Source organism: Dromaius novaehollandiae, chromosome 1 (assembly GCF_036370855.1).
Source record: "Dromaius novaehollandiae isolate bDroNov1 chromosome 1, bDroNov1.hap1, whole genome shotgun sequence".
Taxonomy (NCBI): Eukaryota; Metazoa; Chordata; class Aves; order Casuariiformes; family Dromaiidae; genus Dromaius; species Dromaius novaehollandiae.
The window spans coordinates 44,266,723-44,289,268 of record NC_088098.1 but is presented as its reverse complement, the minus strand read 5'-3'; positions in this window follow the sequence as shown (position 1 = coordinate 44,289,268).

Genomic DNA, 22,546 nt, shown 5'->3' with positions numbered 1-22,546 from the left:
CATATGCTAAATAGTTTTAAAACTTTTTTACAGAATATATTAATATTATATTATAATATTGTATTACAATATTATTATATTTCAATATTTATATTGTATGATTCTAACCTTTTGAAAAGAGTCATACTGCCTATGAAAAAGATTCTGCTATGTTATAAGCATTTATTTATTTTATAATTTACTTTTTTCAATTATATGAACTAGGAAAGTGAGAACAGTGCAAAATGATTCAATTTTCTTTTCCAAAACATTACTAAAATCTTCGGGAGCTTTTGAGGGGCAGGAAGGGGAGAAAATGCTGGAAGAAAAAGAGGATATATATTAAGAGATACTTTCCACTTCTAGACACCTAGAGAAACCCTGTACTAAAAAAAAAAATTTATTGTAATGCAAACTGTAGAAACAGCAGGTAATGACAGCAGAAGTCCATTTTTCCACTTTAATGAGTTAGATCCTTAGTAAAATTTTGCTTGAAGGTATTACCAAATCTATTATATGAAAGATCTGTCATGATACAATACCTTACCTTAAGGAGAAAAAATTATATTTTTTCCTTCCCTCATTCATTACTTACCTAAGCTTTAACCTTTCCAACATCCCCTGAGTTAACTTGCAGTACAGGCTTTTCTACAATGATTTATGTATCACATTATCAAATATTCAGAATAAAGTACACTTTTACTGAAATAATCCCTTAAGTCATTTTACTTTGCCTTTGTGGTTTTTTTTTTTTTTTTTTTTTTTTTTTTTAAAGTAGTGGATGCTATTTTATTCACTAATGAAACAAGAACACTTCAGAAGTCCATTATTTTACTATTGCTTCTTTGTAAGTAAGATGCTGAACTCAGCTGACAAATATGTATAAGCAAAAAATTGATAAGGCTAGAAATAAGGTATTATTTGATACTATCAATACTGAGCTGAGTGGTTATGGGCAGATAAAGGAGTAGTAATATAGGAGGTTTCACTTTTTGAACTGAGAAATGTACGGCCTAGACAGCAGCTTGGACAGGAGGCAGGGGGACTTTGGAAGGGGTCGGAGTTGAGAGCAGGCAGCTTAGTGCCATAGCAGAAGTAAAGCCCACTTTACTAATAGCTGCTAACAACATTTTTGTTTCAAATTAAAAACAAACATGATGTTGGCTATAAGGTGGCTTTGGTTAATGGTGTGGCTGGAGAACCCTGGGTGAGGAGGTCGTGTGACGGGTGCTGGGCTGCAGCTTGGGAGGTCCCGATTCTCCTCTGCCAGAGTGAGCATACGATTTTGTCTCTGCTTCTGGCTGCTTTCACACCGCTAGCCTGCTTGCTTTATACAACAAATTTTAATGGAAAGCGTTGATAACAAAGCTTGCTTTACCTTTCCATTTATTTTTATGCTCGCTTATTATGTCAGCAACGATGGAAAATATGACATGAGAAATTTAATATCCATTGAAAATATTTCATTTTAATTTCATTCATGTCCAAAATGTGTTTGTAATGTGCATTTTCCAAAAAATGTTGGCAACTTTGAAAAGCTAAAATTTCCCATAAAATGGATATTTTGAGCTTTTGACATGATCTGCAGCAAAAAGACCACTCACATTCAGAGCCAGGATGAGATCTATTAAAAGGCAAAATCTGATTCATGGTATCTGACAACATGTAGACCAACAGACAAAGGGAAGAAATTGGTGGAATTGTGACTACAGGAATATTTTTCAGACCACCAATTTCTGCACAGAACCGGTTAAAACACAAAAACAAACCACAATAAAATATTTATCAAAATTAATATTCATCAGTAATAAATGATTACCTCAAAAGTTTTGTTTTTAAATGTTAAATCAATTTTAATTTCACCATCCACTGAAGCCATATATGTACCTAGTAAGAGGTGTAATTTCTCATGTTACAACTATTTAGTCACCAGAATAAACTTCCATAAAATCAAATGGAAGATGAGATCATCTAGAAAGAGAATTCACTACAAAAAAATATGAAAGGAACTGATAGAACTACAGCTTTCCTAATGCTCAGCTTGCTATGGAGGTGGCTGTAAAACTTACACAAAACATTTTGAATATACAAAAATATTTATCTTTAATGGGAAAATATTTAATTGAGGCAAGTAGACATGTCCAAATTATATTTTATTTCAAACTTAGTTTTTTATGCAGTTCTGTCAACATTTGTCTTGATTAAGCAGGAAAATAAATGTCAATGCATAGCAAACGATCATGGGGGTTAAAACTCCAGTTTTAATTAATTTTACCAAATTTTTTCACCTTGATTTTAGATATCTATTTCTAACCAGTGTCCAAGCCATGAAACTGAATTAGATGTTTTGCTGGCTGATCTGACTGGAAAATTTGGAGTGCCTACAGTTTGGCTGGTGTCTAATTACTAAAAGTTAGATGACAAATTCTGAAATACTGTTGCTTAACCAATGTAAATATGATATACAGTTATTATGTTATTCAGACAAAGATTACTGAAGACAATTGGAAGCCTGAGAGTTGGCTGAACATATTTAATAAACAGTCATGCCTTATCTCACTGATAGAGGTCTGTTATCCTTGCAGCTCATATAACCTGATTGTGCTAGTCAGAATTCTTATGATCTTGAAGACAGAGGAAGCCTTTCTTGTTTGATAGGCTTAAGTAAAGAAACTAATGAGGTATCAATATTTAGAATAAAATAGTAGTTTTCAGAAGCAGTTAAAATGTGAAGAAATAGGGTGTAACCCTTCACTGGTGCAAAACACATTCACTCTGACTTAATTGTGACTATGAGCCTAGGAGAACTATGCTGGCTTACTTTAGTTAGGGGTTTGAAACGATGAACTTTGGTATTACTATGACAGGTTACAGATTTCTAGGTTTTTAACCCAATAGTAGTGCTGTGTTCTATTTTAATAGCCATAGTAGAAGAATGGTAGAAATGTCATCAGTTTGCTTTTTGTTTTTTGTTTTTTCTGCCTGAAATGTGTTAACTGATGACTGGGAGAGATTTGGTGCGACTAGTCCCTATATGCAATAATTGTGAATCCTAATCTGAGACCTTTCTCTTTTGACCTTTCTCCCAGTGACCCAAGAAAAGCAGAACTAGCCTAGAGTTAATTTTCTTTTAATTTCATCCACAGAGCAAGACAACTGAAATAACTATATATTTCTGAATAACATAAAGTTTCTGTAAAAGGTGTATTACAACATTTCTCCATTTTTAACGTATAGAGTGATATGATGCTAGTTATCACTGTTATGTTATTGTCATGCTGCCACCAAAATGTGTGTGTCTGAACAAGTGAGGGCAGAAGCATCTAACTGTGTCTGTATATCTGTGGATAGTTTTGGTTTTGGTTTAATCATTTAGCTTAAAAAAAATTTAACATACTACAAATCTGGCATGTTGTGTATTTTTCTTTAGGAGATTTTTTTTTTAGTATTTTGCTGATTTGCTAACACCTGACCTAGAGCCCATGCTGTTTCCCTGTAGGGCATAGAAGGGGTTATGTTCATCATACATTTTATGGAGGGTATATCTGAATAATGACAGTGTGATAGTGAGATTTGAAGTGGGATTCTTATTTAGTTTACTGGCCTAAAAATTTGTTTTCCTGTCTAATATAACTACAAAGGGTTTTGTAGTGGAGAGAGATGCTTCTCTAGAGGGCAAGTGATGCATTACCCTTTGGGAGGGGGAGGAATCCACGCTCCAGTTTCTGTTCTCTTCCTAGGCTTTTCTTTCGGTGTGTGTGTGCTTACTCCATCCAGCCCATACGTGCAAATCTGTGTGTTCAACACTTATGTTCTTCCTCTTTAATCTTGATTTCATTTCTTTTCTGCGCAACCTTTGCAAACTTGCATCCAATACAAATATAAATTTGAGCTCTTTAAAATATGTTTGAAACTTATACCTTTTACATGTTAATATAAAGCAAAGCAACAAGAAAACTGCGTGCTAGATACTGCCAGTTCTTTGGGCAAGCACGTCACCAGCAGTCAGTGCCTCTGGAGCTAACCACGCTATAAATGCAAACTCCGCACAGTTATTGTGCATCATCAGACATTGTCTTATAAGTAAATCAAAGTGAAGGAATAATAATAATAATAATAATAATAAAAGATTCTTCATCACATTATGCCCCCATCTGATTCTACATATTAACATTCATATTCTGGCTATGAGTTGTGCTTGAAGCATGCCATTCTCTGTTTGTTTCCATTTTATCATGCCTAGAACATCACCTGCATTTTTTTAACCTTTGGACCTGAATTAGCCTTCAGAAACACCTTCAGAATTTGTAAGATGAAACTATTTTTTTTTTTTTTTTTTTTTTTTAGGCTCCTGTCTTGTTTCCCACTACTCTTCTGGGAGAAGGGATATTTTAGAATATGTTTCTGGAAACCTAGTCATTTTTGTGGTTTAGGGAAAACATTACAATTATATTTATTATGGCCTCTAATGCAGATTCTAAAAGATTACAATTCCTGTGGAAAGCTCTAGTAAGCTTGTATAACTAAATGAGTAGGTAGATGAATGCATCGTTGCAAAGGGCAAATGAATCACTGAATCTCTCACTACTAGAACCATTCTGATCCTCCTCCTGTCTGAGCCAGGAAAATGTTGCTGCTGCCTTGGATGAGAAAGGTACTGATCATAAAGCATATTGTACACATTTGGAGCTGTGCTGAAGTGACTGCAGAAGTTTTAAAATACGTGAAAATGTTTTCCACGGTGTGCCTACACTTTCAGTATAATTATTACTCATCCCTATCCTGATTTCTATAACAGGGTTTTTTTCCAGTGGGTGATTTTATAACAAAGATTTATTCAGTAGGAGATTTTTGTATAGAGGATTGTTTTAATCCAATAAATGGCTGTTTCTTCAGGGTTTATTATGGGATTTTTTGACATTTTTTGTTGAAAACTTCTGTTTTGCTTGTTTGAGTATTGCTTTATCTCCAATATTGGACCATTTAAAAAGGTATCTGTAGAAATGCATTTGAAAATGAAGTTATTTCATTAAGGTTGTCATTCATTTACATTTTCATGCTTCTTCACAGGTAGAGGTGCCAAACCTCTTCTAACATGAACAACTGTCTCCTATGTGAGAGTGTAGCTTTGGGTAGGAATGAGCAAAGAAATTCATGAATCTGCAAATATCTGAAGCTCTAGCAGAGATAAATAATCAAAAGCTTATTTGAACCAAACCTTATTCTCCCTAGTAGAATTCCATTCAAGAACAACACTCAGGTGTCCAAATATGAGCACGAAGTGTCCAGAGACCCATTCAGCTGACGCTGTTGGACACTCACTCGGGGCAGGATTCAGTTGCTTTAAAGTCAGTGCCAAGTGCACGACACATCCCATTTCCAAGAGCCGGTCCAGAAGGATGCCAGTCTCTTGAAGGTCCTGTGACATGTTTACCAGTTCTGCATGCATATCAAATATATTTTGTGTATGTAACCGGAAGCAGTTTTCAGAAATGTGTTTAGTTGACTAGTCAGTAAAAGTAGCATTTAGTTGCCCAAATCTAAGTATCAAGTGCCATTTGAGAAGCACTCAAGACCCAAGGTACCCAAGATATCTGCACAGGACTTATGGATCTGACATGGACAGGTTTGCCGAGTCCCCACAGATTAGCATGTGTGGTTAAGGACTGAACCCTCCGTCATACTTTGAGATCATTGTTCTTTTATTTATTGGAATCATCTTCTTACAGAAGTGGTTTGCTAATATTAGTTTAGCTGAAGTATAAATATTTACTGTTAGTTTGTAGTGTATCCATTGTTTTATGTTTCTCATCCATGGGATATATTTTTGTTTGTTTCTGAATTCCTCTGGGGATTTCTCCATAAATCCCTATCCAGGAGGCTATTTTGATGCAATACTAGAGGGTTCATTATCTTGAAGACTGGCAGTAAGGCACAAGATTATGCAAGCAGAGAATGTATCAAAAAAATCTGTGTTGACTGTGTTATGCTCAATGTCTCGTTTATGGGTGAAGACGAAGAATTTATTGGTAGTATAATTGAAATCTTTACAGCCTAATCCAAGAATCATTATTAGTTGGGATCTAATTATTGCAGAAAAAGAAAGAATACTTCTATACAGAAAGACTCTCCAAAAATAGTAGTATAGTTAAAAGGTGTTATATACACATTTAGTTTCTGTTCCTTTTCCTGGTGTTTTGCCCACCCACCCCTTGCTTCTCTGGGTCCTACGACTGGCAGTCTCATTCTAGTGTTAGAGGTGGAGGTGCTACAAAGAGTTGTCAACATCAGGAGTTCTTCACTGGGAGAAATAGGATGTTCATGCCGATGTTTTCTTCTTCCTCACTCTAGGATACATTTGGGGTCATTTTTGTGTTTGTTAAAATGCTGTTACACTTTTGTTCTTTCTTCATTGGTCTGCAGCTCCATGTTACACCTCAATTTACTATATGTGGTGCCTTTTACGTGTGTTAGATTCTCTTCCTTTTTTCTCTTTGTTGCCCCTAAAACAAGTTTTATCCAGCTCTGGGGTACATTTTTTTAATGGACTACAGGTGAGTTGTTTATAGCCATAGGGTCTCCTGTGCCAAGGCTGTGTCCCATCTCTTATCATCTCATGGCTGTACTCCTCTGCCGCATCCTGTGTCTCCACTTCTCAATGCCTCTGCTCTCATACCAGGCATGTATTTCCTTAAACAACTGCATTTTGTTAGAGTCATAGAACCATTGACCACCTGGTCAATTAGAAAAAAGGCTCTTTCTGCTAAACCAAGTGAAACAAAACCGTAAACAGTTCAAGAAAAGTTTCGACAGAGCAAGCCTGTCTAGCCTCAGTCCTGAGGCCTTGCAAACTCAATATAAGCCTGCAGCCTGTTACTAGCAATGGCAGTACTGTATCGTACAGGGGCTATAGGGTTACAGCTAGAGACCTGAGTACCCAAAAACTCATATTTTTCCATAGAAAACTGTATATCATTTATATTAATGAAAGATACTCCTTTTTCTTGCAAACCTCACCTTCCTGGGTATTCTACAGGCAAATGCAATAGAGGCAGCATACAGGAGGACAGAAAGAAAGCCATCCTGGTTCGTACATTGGGTAACACAGGAGGTACAGGACACTGGAAAATATTTACTAATGAAATGAACACCATGAAATGAACAGTGCTTGTGCTGGGAAAATAGCATCTTCTGCTTCAAACTTGTGCAAAAATTCTAAGGCAGTACTTCATTCTCTGAAACTGTAGAGATAAATTTGAGAAAGGTTTCAGTGTATCTGTGAGTAGTAGGGTGATTTATAGAAGAAATATTTCTTACAAGTAGACCTTCAACTTCTGTTTCAATGCTCTGTATTCCTGTTTCTCTCTGAGCAACCAGAATCAACTGCTTTTCAAGAATAATTCACCAGTTACTTTTGCTCTGCCTTATGTGTCTTTTTCTTTTAGGAAATAGCTGTGATCTTCATTTTTAGATTGCAGAGCCATCAAAGACTGTTTTAAAGTGCAGAAAAAGCACTTTGTGTTTTAGTAATTAACAGAATCCAGGTCTCGTGTTGAGCAGATGAAACATCTTTTGCAGAAAGACAGAGTGCTGGAAGATGCTCCTTCTTTCCATCAGCTCTTCCTTAGAATTCAAAAATTGGTATGACCAAGAATGGTTTCCAAGATTGTTTTTGTGGCTGTACTCCAGAGAAAATTTACATAGCCTTTGTTTGAAAATCATGATTATCCTATAAAGTACTTCTTGTTGGCCTTTTATTGTCTTTGAGATTGCTGCCTAACTGCAAGTGAATCAATAGTCAGATATTGCCATGCCTGGAAATCTGCTTGATGTACTTTGTAGGTTTGTGTTTGTGTGATCACTGAGTCACTTGTATGGCCATGAAGCGGCCTCCTTCCGCTGCTGCTCTCTGGGTGTCCTTAGGAAGCATTCCTGGCAAGCACACCGAGAGCTTCTGAGAAACAACGTAATCACCTGTTAATGCACTTGTCATTTCAGCGGCTTCCTACCTCAAGCAGACTTTGGTTTTTAATCTTTACTTCATGTAGACTACAGATACTCAGTCTTAGCAATTGCTGGAAGGGGAATATATATTCAAGGAGGGAAAAAGATTGGTTTTCTTAGCGATGTGCCTATGTTTCTGGGTCTCCTTCTGCCTGCCCCCCACACCCTCTGGCATGGGCACATGCACATTTCTGAACCTGATGTCCATGATTCTGGCACAGGAGAACTGAAAGGAGTCTGAAGCAGCCCTCCTCTTTCTTTTTTTTTTTTTTTTTTTTTTTTTTTGGAACCAAGTGCTCACACTGCTGCCTGAAGGCTTCCAGTGTGAATGGTCTGTGTATGCCTAATAAGCACTGAAGTACAAATGTAGACATCTATGTTGTCATACCTCAAAGAAAGGAAACTTTCTTTTTTTTAACAAGGAAATGGCTCATAGGAAATGAAGTGCAAAGCATGCTGAAAACAAATCTTACTAAATTCTTCCCTGCAACAGGATTATCTCCAGGGATTTTGTAGTGTGGAGATTTTGAGAAGGGCAGCCATGTCTGAAACAAGAATTTGCTCCAAGAGAATTCCCTATAAAAAGTTATTAACCAATCTATAGGTATTTCTTTCAATAGAACGTCATTCAGACGTTAAACATTCAAATGTCCCTGAAGCTGTTAGATCTGAGTAAAACAGATAACCCGGGAATCTGAACAGTGATATAAAGTACCTTTCCCATTGACATGTTTAAAACACAAGGCCCTATCAGTTGTTAAAACCTTGTAAACAAAATACCATACAGACACTATTAAGAAGCACTTGATGCTTTTGTAAAGCCATCTACTTCACATACATAAACATGATGGACATCTTGGGACTATTATTACCAGTCAATTTTAGTGCTGTCATTTTAAATGAGTGCAGCTTTTGTTGAGATGCCATTGCTTTTTATTTAATTAATACCTTGGTTTTAAAGATTAGGATCATTCTGAAGCCACATTATTATTCTATGCAGCAGCTTACTTGAAGCTCACTTATTTTCATGTCTGCATTTTTTGGGGGAACGTCAGTTTTGTTTATTCAAAGTAGATAAATCTGCCATGTGGTAAATGATAAAAAGGAGATGGTCAAGTTTGTTATGTTTCTAACCCTCTGAGTCCTGTCAAAGTTACTGTAAAAATGTGTGAATTATTTTGAAGGAAAAAGAGTAATGTGTTGTTTTATTTGGTGGAACACTTATGAATGCCATATAGAATACTATTAGTCTAGAAATTAAATATGCCAGTGTACTATACAGAGATGAGATTTTTGAATATAATATTCTGTGAAAAATGAAGAATGTTATTTATCATAATATTTGGCATTTAAATAGAACTTTTGAATCTCTAAGCATTTTATTAACATTTATTAAGCAAGGCACATGACATATTCTTCGAGGTAAGCAATCCTACTTCCATTAAATTAAGAAAAAGAGATCACAACATAAGGACTTGGTGGTTAGTCAGGACCCTCATCATCTGGCTTTTCTTAGCTCCCTGCTTTGGTTTTGTGATCACATTCCTCCCTTTCTTGAAAACGAATAGCATGTGCTAACATGGCAAAACAAATTTAAGATAAATTTATAATGGGTCACTCGAATAAGTAGAACATTAGGGTACACTTATTTTCTTAGTTTATGTTGCACCATATGAAATAAAATGTTCTACTGACTGTTGACAGTCTGTGGGTAATGCTCTGTTAAATTAGTGCTAATAACAACAAGTATAAGCATTCAAAACCAGTATTCTTTTAGCTGAAGAGGAAATTTCTTAGCATAAAAAATAAAGGGCCCCATCATTTTTATACATACTTTCATTCAGAATAATACATATTTAAAATTAAACACATTCTTTACTAAATAGTTCTAACGACTCCCAGATATTCCTAATACAGATTTCCAGAAGGTGGTGGCAAGGCAGATGCTTCTAGCACTAATTGTTTGGGAATAATGGATTTGCTATGACAAGTCTATAAAAACAGGAAGGAGATTGTTTGTTTGTTGGGACATCTTTGTCTCTCAAGACTGGGCTTATCCTTGACCTCCTAAATATCTCTGATTGGCCAGATGCCAGCGTGGCCAGGTTTGTTTATGAATGCAGATTTTACTAAAGGAAATGTGAATTAATTTACTGCTGAAGTCAATTATGTCATAGCCCAAACACTTTTAGAACTATGTGTATGATTGTAAGAACAATAAGTAGCTGCATCTCTGTAGTTTACTCTGGAAGTCTAACTTGTAATGTGGGATACTGAGCTCTCAGTTCCCTTAAGAAAAGGAGCGAAGTGAAGCCATTACATTTTATAATGGGGTGAGGAACACAAATTCAAATAAATTAGTGTAAATGTCTCATAAAATTAGTGCTTACCCAGAATACACATTTTTCAATTGACTGTTTTTAAAAAGAAGTAAAAAGTCTTATCTAGTGTTCAAAGTATGATAAGAACAATAAGAAGCTAAGGACTTCTTATGCTAATAGAACTATTAATTCCTACTAAGCCTAATGTTTACATGCATAGAATTATAGACTGGAGCCTCAGAAATAAATTGAACAACGTGGTTCCCTTTTTAAAAAGTATTGCAGAGCCCTAGATGTTATGGAATATTTCTGTGTAGAAGTGTTATCTCAATATGAACTGAGAAATTGATGGTACCTTTCTACAAGAAAATCTGTTGCAGAGATTTTGAACAGGATCAGCTTTATCATCTGCCTTGCTCCTTTTCATACATAGTCCTAGGTAAGGCAGAATACTATGTGCTTTGAATTATGCCTTGGGAGTATTGAGATTTGAGAGTCTTTGACTCTCAAATTTTACTAGACTAATCTACTTCATGAGAACAAGGTCCCATTGCATCCTTCCAATGGAAATTCGCTTCAGGCAATCCTTGTCAAAGTAGGCTTATATAGTTTAGGGATCTTACAGGACTTGGAATGAGCAGATAATCCAACATGGCATTCCTTGCTAATTCTTTTCCGCTTTATTTACCTCTCCCCTTTTCTGTGGAGGGACCTTTTTCATATTCCTTGTAACTAGCACTAATGCTAAGGAGTTGGAGGAGGATTTTCCATCTTTTTTTTTTTTTTTTTTTTTTTGTCTGGTTGGATCCTGGAAGAGATTTCTGCATCATTTTGCTCATACAGAGCAGATTAAGAATCAAACAAAGAATAAAAGGCTGGTACACAGTCATACAGACTAGGATGACTTGATAGATACATGGATAGATAGATAGATAGAAAGTGAATGGAATCCACAGGAAAAGTAATTTTGCCCCTGGTTATTCTATCTATCCATCCATTCCACCAAAGACTTTTCTACAATGCTGTGTCCCAGAGTACAGTTTTATTCTGAAAAACAAAAACATGTGAAAACGGTTATCTTTTTTTCAGGAAGAGAAATGATTAGTTTGTATTCAGAATTATATCTACATTTGGTAAATAAGTATTTGCCATGTTACACCATTGCTACCTCTGCATCACCATAAACTTATTAATTCTATAGTTATTCTATAACTAAGAATAGTTTGAAGGTTGTATTTCATGCTTTTCATCAGCTGTTCTTGGTTATTGCATCATTATGTGTGTGCAGCCTTTCCAAATATGATTAGATTGTACACAGGTTTCACTAAGTTGTTGGATGACTTTGTGATTTTCCATGAGATGGAAATCTAGGGGGCCTTCTGAAGCCCTTAGTCTTGAACAGATGAAATGGGGGAAAACATTTTTAAAGACAAAACACACTTCAGGAAGAAATTATTTTGACCAGCAGGAATGCAACCTCACAATATTCATTTTACAAAGTCACTTTTAAGTGTAGAAAGACATTGTGTTCTTTGAATTTTTTTCCTTTTTAAATAAGAGAAAAGAAAATCCAAACACTTTTGTGATTTTACTTTCCCTCAAGTTTCTTTAAATGAAGGGTGATACATATGCCTAGCATACCAGATAGGAAATAGGTCTTTCTACACATCGTGGACCACAAGGGACTAAGAAGTGACCCTGGACAGAGTCTCCAATGTAATAGAATTAATTAGAGCATACATGAAAAAGACAATAACGAATCCCATTTGCTTCAAGAAAAGTCTTTGTTTAGCATTATGTTTCTAATGGTGATGAACAAAAATGATTTTAAAATGACTTTCAAAATGAGATAAATCTTTTTATATTGCCATGCAAGATTTTTTTTAAAGTCTATAGAATTAACCTGAAAAAAAAGGCAAATGTTTTCTCTTCAAGGCAGTGTATTCCTAGTAGTCTAGTCTTTGTTGCTTGTGTTGTTTAATAACAAAATATTAAGTCTAAATGCATTAATTTATTTTGAATCATATTTTTCAAAATGAACTGAAACAAAATGCTAAGCACTTATGAACCATGTTTAATTAGCCCAAAATATAATGGCTTTTAGAAAAATGCTTTGTCTTCTTGAAATGCTCTTTCTTTATAAAACAAGACAATGTGTTTCTCTTTTTGGAATAAGCATCTTATTATGTAATCATTTTTTTTCTTTGTTCTTTTCATATTAGAATTTTCAAAGGAAGAATCATTTCTTGAGGCTTTGGAGGCATCTGACTGGCTAAAACTGCTTGACTTCTGGTTGCATCACTTTACCCCAAAACTTTTACCAGTTGTGTCCCCCATGCAAAGCACATTGGTCACAATCATCCAAATGATTTCACTTCCATCACAAATGTTACAATACCTGAATCTGTGGGTTCTTCCACCATTTATTTCAGTAGTTGTTTAAATGGCCTAGTTTTAGTTTGCAATGGACTAGCTATTCATACGTGATCAATAATCCTGTTTGATTGAAACCATAGTTTCAACCACAGCAACTTTGATTTGTACGTTGTTGGAATATATCCTTAAATTTATGTGATTTGATGCGACTGTTTCAAGCAGACAGGCTACATCAGAAGCATATCCCTATGCTAGTGATAGTATGGAAACATATTGTCCCTCTAGAAGGCATTTTGCCTGAAACAGAGACTTATCTTTTCAGGTGGTCATTGTAATAATGCAGATTAGCCATAGAAGCCTTACCCTTCATTCTTTCAAGATGTAAATATAAGTCTTAGTAGAGCTGGGACTGGCCTTTTCTGCCGATTGCAACTGAGGGGACAACCTGCCGCATTTCATCTTTTATCTGAAAGTGCTAATTAATCTCTTTGCTGTTTTGGGTAAGTCTATATTTTTAGTCTTGCTCGGTACTGGAATGGCTACACTGAAGAAAGCGTTGAAAAGACAGATGTCTGACTGTGCTTTCCCTAGTGAGTAGGTGGCAGTCTAGTTTTATCAAGCATAGTGCTTCCCGGTCTGGTAACTTTTTGGTTTTGGAGCAAATATTCTTCCCTCTTTGTTCAGCCTCCAGGGAGCTATAATTGCTTTCTCTCTCTTTTTTTTATACTCTGTGTTACAAAAATCAGAACCGTTATAGTCTGTAGAAATCAGCAGATGAAGACAGAAATGCTATCAGGGGGCATAAGGATTTGAGCAAAGAATATGAGAAGCCAGAAAAGATACTGCAAGAGGAGGAAAGGGTGGGGCCAGGGAGAGTTTTTTGTTTCTACTCATTTTTAGATAGATGGTGAATGCACAAGTAGTACAATAAAGATGTTTCATATCAACATATCTGGTGTCATATTAAGGCAGTCAGGAAATTAAAGAGGAATAAATACACATTTCCATTCTACTTTCTATGCTTGTTTCCTTTGCTAGAATTAAAATAAAATATATATGTAGGTTGTTGGCTTTATTTAGTGAATTGTGGCTTTCTTTTTTTAATGGTGGCCAGCACTGAATGAGATTAGCAATTCTCTAAGGCCAAATTAAATCCTGAGGTAATCGTATAGACTTTATTCAATTGCACTGGTTTTACAGATTTTTTTTGTTTTTATTGTTTTGAGTAGTACATTCACTATGCCTAGTGTTTCCCAGCCTAAACAGAAAACAGTGTCTTTTCAAAAGAATAGCAAGGATTAACTTGCTCACTAGAGATTTTCAAATAGAGATTTTCATAAAAGCAGTTCCTTTTTTTTTTTTTTTTTTTTTTTCCCGTGTTGGAAGACTCTCATCTGGAATCTCTAATCTTAGTATTGCAGGTTTGCTTAGTCTCTCTGTTGCCAGAATTCTGTATGGATCATATTTAATGTTTAACTTTTGTAAAGGCGGTTTTTGTCTATGTTGGAGAGTAATATCCGCCACAAAGGTCACGACTTTTGAAGATGCGTGAAGTGAAGTGAGCGGCACAAAACAGTAGGTTGCAAAGCATTGTACAATTCAGTGAACAACAAGGTCAATTACTTCATATCTACTTGCAGTTCTGCACAGCTGGAGTGAAAAAAATCATAATGCCTGACTGGCATTCTGCAGCAGTTTAATGCAGAATAATAATGGAGTTTAAATCGCCAGTTTACCAAAAAAGCATCATTCTGACTGAGCAAACATAGAAAGGAGAGGCAAGCTGTCTGTCACAAAAGTATTAGGGAAAGCTTTGTAGAATTGAAAAGAAAGAATGTAAGTTGCTTGTTAAACTATTGGTCTGACATCTCAGTTTTTCATACATTCATACATTTTTTTTTTCTTAAAGGAAACCGGTCAGACTATTACAGCAATTCTTTCCTATGCAAACACTGCTAGTAGCTTTTTATGAATCCAGATTACCTCGGTAGAGACTTTCCAAATAATGAACATCTGAGTTCAAAAGTTCAGTTACACTAGTAAAAAGCTTTTGAACGATTGAGGGTTGTGATTATGTATGTTACTGCAAGTACTGTACTTCACTGGAAAAATTATAAGAAACAGTAAAGATTAACTTCCTAAATGCAGTGAGAAATATGAGGCCATCATTTAATAAGGAGGAAGATAACTAGGAAGGAATAGAGAAACTCGGAGAGAAATTCGGCATATGCTGACAGCTGTGCAGAGAGCAAACTCGTGGTATTTCTTTAAGATCATTATAATAAGATGAACTTGTCAGTTAAAGCCATATGTATCCTTTCACAGACTTTGTAAATTTTAAAAGTTGATGTTGATGTGCAGAATTTGTTTCTTTGTTTGAGCTGTGCTATGAGAACAGCTGATAATATGCACCTTGATTTCCATGGGATACCACCAAGTTTTTCACACATGGTACCAAAGCTGTGTAGCCAGTATATCAGCTGGTTGCCATCTGGACAAGCTGATGATGGTGATTTATACCTCCCTGTTGATGGGATGAACCCTTTCTCATCCTTAATATATCATACAGCCTGTGTCCATAAATACTCATTGCTTTATGGATCATTCCCATTTTTAATTGCAAATTAAAAAAAATAGCAATAGAAATTTCTGGACTTGTCTATCTCTAAAATTTACTTCCCGAGCTACTTCTGTCCAACCTCCTCATATTTCTCTTGTACTTCTCCTGGAAGAGCAACACTGAATCACATGCATCTACCCTGAAGCTAAAGAACAACGTTCAGTAGCATGTAGTAAATGAAAGTGATAAACTCACTGAGGTGAAAGTACAGTGAAAGTGAAAGTAAAATAGCGATATGGATTATGTAGTCTAAATTAGATATGGGCAAATTCTATGAGCTGAATTCTTCATTTCCCGTGCTGATCACAATAAATCTTAGCACCCTCCTGCATTTGGTTTCCAATCCTAGCTAAAACAAAGAAACCCAGAATAAACATGTAAAATAAATGTGAAATAAGCCCCTCCTTCTAGCTTGTTTCTTAACAAGGAATGAAGTGAGGGCAATTATACAATACGTGAGTGAATCCAGGCACAGTGCCAACTGTGGACAAAGACTCAGAAGTTTTTCTTGTATAAGCAGCCTAAAAACTAAAGATTGATTTTCTAAAAAGCAAGACAGACTGCACCCGAATCACACTGGAACTTAATAGAATCTGGGCACCTAAATTTCCTGAATTCTTTATTAAAAATTTGTTGCACCTTTATTGGTGGTGGGGGGGGTGGAGGGGAGAGAACAAAAATAAACCACTTTAAGGCTCTCTTCTTCCCTAAATTCTTTTCCGAGATACTCTCCTCATCTTCTTTGGTGAATCAGTGCACAAATTTGGGGAAAGTGACTGTACAGATTAGAGACTGGCGTCTGACTTTTTTCAACAAGAAATCTGGGAACCAGATTTACATCTTATGCCTAACCTAGAAGAACAGATGATTTTCCTCAAACATGCAGAATATGGAGGTTCTGAACTCAGAGAAATAAATTCTTTGCATCTTGGGGAATTCTTTTCTACAAGCTCTTTCACATCTTGCTGCATACAATCACACAAGCTTGCTGAACAATAGGGTATTAAAAGTACATTAGAGGATATTACATCTGTCTCAGAAACTAGAATAACTATGGATGCTTCTCCTATTAATACAGCTTTTTCTTTCATACTTTCAAACTGTGAAATCTGTTTTTGTTTGTTATTAGGGCAAACATTCATTTTTTAAGTTAGTTTTCCCTGATGAACCACCACAGAGCTTGTACTCAAGGTATTAAAATCTCATTCTTTTGGACAAGGAGTAGTCATTGTAGTGGTAATGAAAGAATTGCTTTTCATGTGCATATAGTAATTTGCACTTGGCTTTCTGCAGTATGGGAACATTATTTTAAAACAGCAGATATTGGCCATTGTTACAAGCATGATGCCAGATTAAATGGATAAATGGTCTAATCTAGTGTGGCAGGATTCCTAAATTGACTAAAACCAAATTAGCTTTAGTACTGTTATCAGTTTAGTTGGCTGTTGGGTCTATGACAATGCCCTGGGAAAATTATGATTGACTGCTCCCAAGGCAGCAGTTCCAGTACAAACTGTAATGGACATAGAAAATAAGAGGAGAATGGACAGAACTGTATATTCTTGCAGTTGGTGAGATGGCAGTGTCAGAAAATTTTGTCATTCCCATTCTGTCTTGCAACAAGAGCAGTTTTTTGACAAGCTGTCAAACTACAAGCTTGAGTGACTCTGGCTACACCTCCTTTTCCTAGATGGCACTCTTCTTCCTGTGTCATCTGAAAAAGAAAGCATCTCTTCTTAATCAAAATACGTAGATTAGGAAAAAAGTAATCAAAATTATATTTTGCTTGGTCACACCAGAAGTGCTGGGAGAAGTATGATTATCAGATGTTTTCTCTCTGCAGGGCACAGTGATCTAGGTGTTGTAAGATAAGAAGAGACAAATACAATGTGCATTCTTCTGAGCTTCAGATCATCAGTTTTTAGGTTGTTACTTATGGTGAGAAACATAAAATTTTAGTTCTACCAATTGGATCTGGCTTTTATTATCCCATGTTACTTAGTAACTAACCATAGAAAAGTAAGTATCAAATGAAAGAAGACCGCAGTTTTCTAAATCCTCTTTCACATACAGGAGATTTTTTTAAAAAATATATAATTTAGCACCTTTTTTGGTCCTTTACTTTTTTTCAAAATTGCCGGATAGTAGTGGAGCATTATCAGAAACCACAGCATACTTTCCAATATGAAATTCTAAAGAACGTTAGGAAAAGAGTAATATCTACCTAGAAAATCACATTAATTTATTTTTCAACAGTAGGATTATGTAAGATCTCAAATACCAGAAGAATTTCTGTAAAAACAGAATTTTAGTCAGCCTCCTCTGAAGTAAGGTCAAGGGTCTCACTATTGAATGAGTGAATAGATTTTTTTTAGTAATAAAGAGAGGAACAACAAAAAAAATCAAGAGTTAGAGTGGTCAGTCCATGATCTGAAGGACAGCAGGGTCTAGAAGCAGGGTCTCAGTGGTTTCTCAGTGCACCTGCAACTCTGAAATGGTTGAATCCTTAACACTATTTTGTGGATCAATTCAATGCTACATTTTCTTTTCCTGTAAACATGTCTTTTTCGAAACCAAGATGAGTCACTTGCTTTAGAACCTATTACAGTAACTGAACATAAACTGTTGGATATTATTTGATATGATTTTTGTTAAATTAATTTTGAGAGATTAAAAATAAGAAAAACAAGAAAAATAATATTCCAAAATATAACCTGAGAGGGAAATATATACCACAGATTATCTTCAGTAGACAAAAACAGACATTGCGTGAAACAGTCTGCAGCCATTAAATGGTCTAGGAGAGATAAGATACTATATAATGACAGTCAAATGAAAGATGACATAGAAGGTCTTAAACACTTGGCACTTGCCTCTGCTGCCAATAGTATATCATTCCATTGGTAGTCCCATTGAAACCAATTATGAGCAGAATGATGTTGTTAAATGTGGAAGAAATGCACCTAAAACATTTATGTTTAGACAGGTATATTTATATTATGTTGAATTTCAGTGCAGGACTGTTAAATGACCACTCTGAACTTGACATGAGTTTTATCTGAGAAAAGACTAGGGGACTTAACCACATAGATGAAATTTTCAGTGACTATCTGAGGGAAATCAACTATAATAAGTAGAGCAGAATGAGGAAAAAAAAGTGACCAAGTCCCTCTGCAAGTAAGCAAATAGTTCCTGCAACCTGCTATTAATTTATTACACCAACCCTCAGGTTATAAAATGAAGATACAGCCATTCCACATTACTTTGTCATGCCCTTTTGTGGGGTTTCGATGCCGCTAAGCAAGAGTGATGGATCCACTGGGAAGCTTTTCAAAGCATATTGCCCTCTTGCATGTATATTGCTAGCATTTTTGCAGATGTATGGGAAAGTGCAGCATAGCAGCAGTAGCAAATTTATGGGTGAGATCAAGGTAAGCTGAATGTCTCCGAACATTGAAGGAGCACCTGGGCTTTGTGGAAAATGAGCAGTTGGCACTACAATTTGTTGGCTGTAACTTTGCCATGAAGGAGTGTTCTCTGTAGTGTACTTAGGGAGCATTAGTGGAGGAAATATATGTAACTATGCTTCAGATCACTGGATGACAAATTTTGAACCCTTTGAAACAATTTGAGGCTGCATTATGAGGTTTTGTTCTCATTTTGCAGTCTGAAATGTAATAGGACTGGAGAGAGGCGACAACAGGAAGACCAGAGGACTTCATTTAAAAAAACCAAAAAGCAAAACAAACAAACAAACAAAAAACCTACGTTAATCTACTTGGGTTTAGATGCATATAATGGCATTCAATGCGCTAAGATCTTTTTGGGAATATAGTATCCTCTGGAGCCCTGCAGATCCTTACAGATTTCGTGCTGCAGCATGCCACTTAATGGCTGACGCGAATGGAGTGCAAAGCAGAGGTGGTCTGTAGAGAAGGGGAATGATGGTGGTAAAGGTCCGTTCCCTAGGAGAGTGCAGGAAGGGCTGTGCTCGTTCCCTTATTCTTGCTCATGACTAGCTGCTTCCTTCCCCTATAAACCTCCTCTGGGGTGTTATGCAGCCTGTAACTGGAGGCAGACCCTTAGGTCCTGAGGACCCTTAAGAAAAGGGACCCCTCATTACATTTTTTCTTCTCTGTGCCTTATCATAATTGGCTATTCAATAGTCATTGCGATAGTCACTGAAATAGTTTGCTGCTAAAACAGCACTTTTTTTCCTTCTAGTCCATATCTGAATATAAAATCTTGTGTGTTGTAGCTTTAGCACTTGAAAATTTCCAACCACAAAATGTGTTCAGTTTGTCTATAGATTTGCTGTTCAATGGAGTGCATATGCATGAAGTATGATTTAAAAAATTGGTTTCTTAAAAAACATTTTCTGATTTTTTTCTTCTTTCCAGCACAACTTCAAAAAGCTTTTTCTTTGTCTATGGATATGAAGGGCAATTTCCAATGAAAATGGAAATTAAGACATCAGTTAGATGTGTTTTATAGCTGACTTTCCTTATCATAAAGCAAATATATGCATTTCTTTTAAAGGGCAAGTGCTGTTCAGTATCTTCTACATGTAACAATCATCTTCATTAAATTTTCAAATGATTTTCTGAGCAGTGGTGTATAAGGTATGCAACTTAATGCTGTACAAACTCAGATAACTGTGTAATTCACCTAGCAATGAATTGACTGCTGGAGTTAAGACAAGTAGTTTTAAGTTAGATTTGAAGAAATAGCAGGTGCAAGTTGGAAAAAAGTGCATGTTTAAAAAACATATATTTAGCAGACCTGACACAAACATGTGCCAGTCTCAACAGGAGGGAGTCATGTCATAAACATTCTTTTCTTACCTCTTCCATGCGCATTCTATCTCCGAACTCCTTTAACATGACACATTGCAAAAAATGATATAGTACTTCAGACCATATAAGAAGTATTGCATCATCAAAAAAGGAGAAAATGTTATTTTAGATATTTCCTTGTTCAGAAAATAAAAAAAGCTGGCCTTTGTTCAAATCTAGGTGTCAAAAAGCTTAAATATATACATATGTGTATGTGTGTGTGTATATATTTTTAAACAAGCTCGACGGTATCTTTAGCTATTCTCTCCTTAAAATGGAAAGACTCTTGAACAACAGGTAGCATTTTTCTATACATTCTGCTCATATTTTTTTCCCTAAGCATTGCCATATGGATAAAACAGGTCATTCTCTCTATAGTACAATGAGTCTCTACAGAGTGTCTGTGTGCAATATAACTGATTATCTCTGAGAACAGGTATCCAACTGTTTGCATGCTTGGATAAGAAAGAAGTGCAAGGTCTTTCAAAATAGCAAGTACACACAAATTGTAGCAGATCCTTCAGCTAACTCATCATGCAAGCTTACTTGTAAAAGAAAAGGGCAGCTTGAAATCCCATAGTGAGAGTAGTGTTTGTTGGGGTGATTGTGGCCCAGTTTGGCAAAAGGTTTATTTGGCTCCTTATACAGTTCAGCTATACTGCACCTCAGTGACACTCTATAGTACCTTAATTAGAAAGTCTCATATTTTGGGGTTTGTGATGTTATTTGTCACTCAATAAAAAAAAAATCTTCATTTTTATACAAGTCCATGGATGGATAATCATTTTCAAGGAAACATCCCATAGGCAGACTAGTGCACAAGCCTCAAACTTCCAAATTCCTCAGTTTCTAATAGCCAAGATAGATTAAAACATTGCACATGAGGGTATTCTGTTTCAATCTCCCCCTTGCCAACCAATGCGCCACCTAAGCCTAGACTTCTTTTTTGGGCACCCCACTTGGGGAGACATTTGGAGCTGCTGATCTTTGTAGAGGGCTGTGTGCGTAAGTATCTTGTAGCAGGGAGCCATCCACATTCTATGCAAATAAAATCTATGTCTGCTGGATATTTTTAAAGGAGAGCATAAGCCAAATACAGATGAAGTTGATTATATTGTTGTACATAAAAGCTTTCTGCAAACAGATGGAGAGTTCCTCTCTGCACTGGGAGTCTATTCTACACAAATGATGTGGTTGGTGACGTTTACATATGTACACAGGTGGGAAAAAAAGCATCCAAAATGATGAAGTTTGCTAATGACAAGATTATCTTCTCTGCTTGTTTATTAGGAAAAATATATAGTCTATAAAATATAAAAATCAAAAGATCTTGTGTATGTGTCATGCAATGTAGACACAAATTTAAGGGATTCATTTTTTGCTTGCTTGCTTATGGCCTGCAGTCATCACACTTGCTTAATGAACATTTCAGCTCCTCTAATCTGCCCTAAAAAATAGGGCATTATCACTCCATGTGCAGATGTTACTTTGTAAGTTCAGGTTAAAAGGAAGATTTCTTGAAGTCATATGTAAACCTGTGCACTTCTGTCAGAGGTTTTTGCTTACACTCATCTGTGTCTGCAGCAAGATTTGCAAGTACAGAGATTCCACTTGGACATATATTCATTGCTGTGAAGGACACACAAATCCCAAATTGACTCCGGGAATCAGAAGGTATCAGCTTTTTACAACTGTTTGACACTAATAAAGCCAAGTTTCCTTTTAATTAAGATGCCCTAATTTCACTCAAGAGGAGTGAAATTCAGTGAATCTTTTATACTAATTGAGGGTCCATCAAGCTGACAAACAGCATGTTATTAATTTAAAGACAGTCAAAATGATCACACATCTCAGAGATTATAATAGGCACAAACTGACATTGGTGACACAACACATTTCATTAATAAGCCTTCTGTGGTATGTTGGTAGCTATTCTGCCCTTAAAAAAAAACACAAAAAATCCCTTCAGTAATGGAGTTAGACTTATGTTGTCAGTCTGAATGGCCAATACATCAACTCTTTCTATAATCCTGGCTCAAACTGAATTTTATTGCCTGAGCAAGCAGGCCACTTTTAAAAAAGTATTCTAGGCACAATTTTGTATTACAAGTTAGCTACAGGGCTCACTGGTCTCCTGTTTTTCTGTGTTTTGAAAAAAATCACAGGTTTCCTGATTCAGAAGAACTGATATCATTAAAATTTTCAAGCATCAGCCAAACAGATAACTTAGAAGTTAATTTCCTTATGTATAGTGCTGCTCAAAAGCAGATCCTGACTCTGAAGTTCATTCATCTCTTGATATCTAGCACCTCTGTATAAACTGAATTCCATATCCAGATGCCTATATTATTTGGTTGGGAATAATTTTGTTTGTTTGTTTGTTTTTTCCCCTGGCAAGATGAGAAAATAAT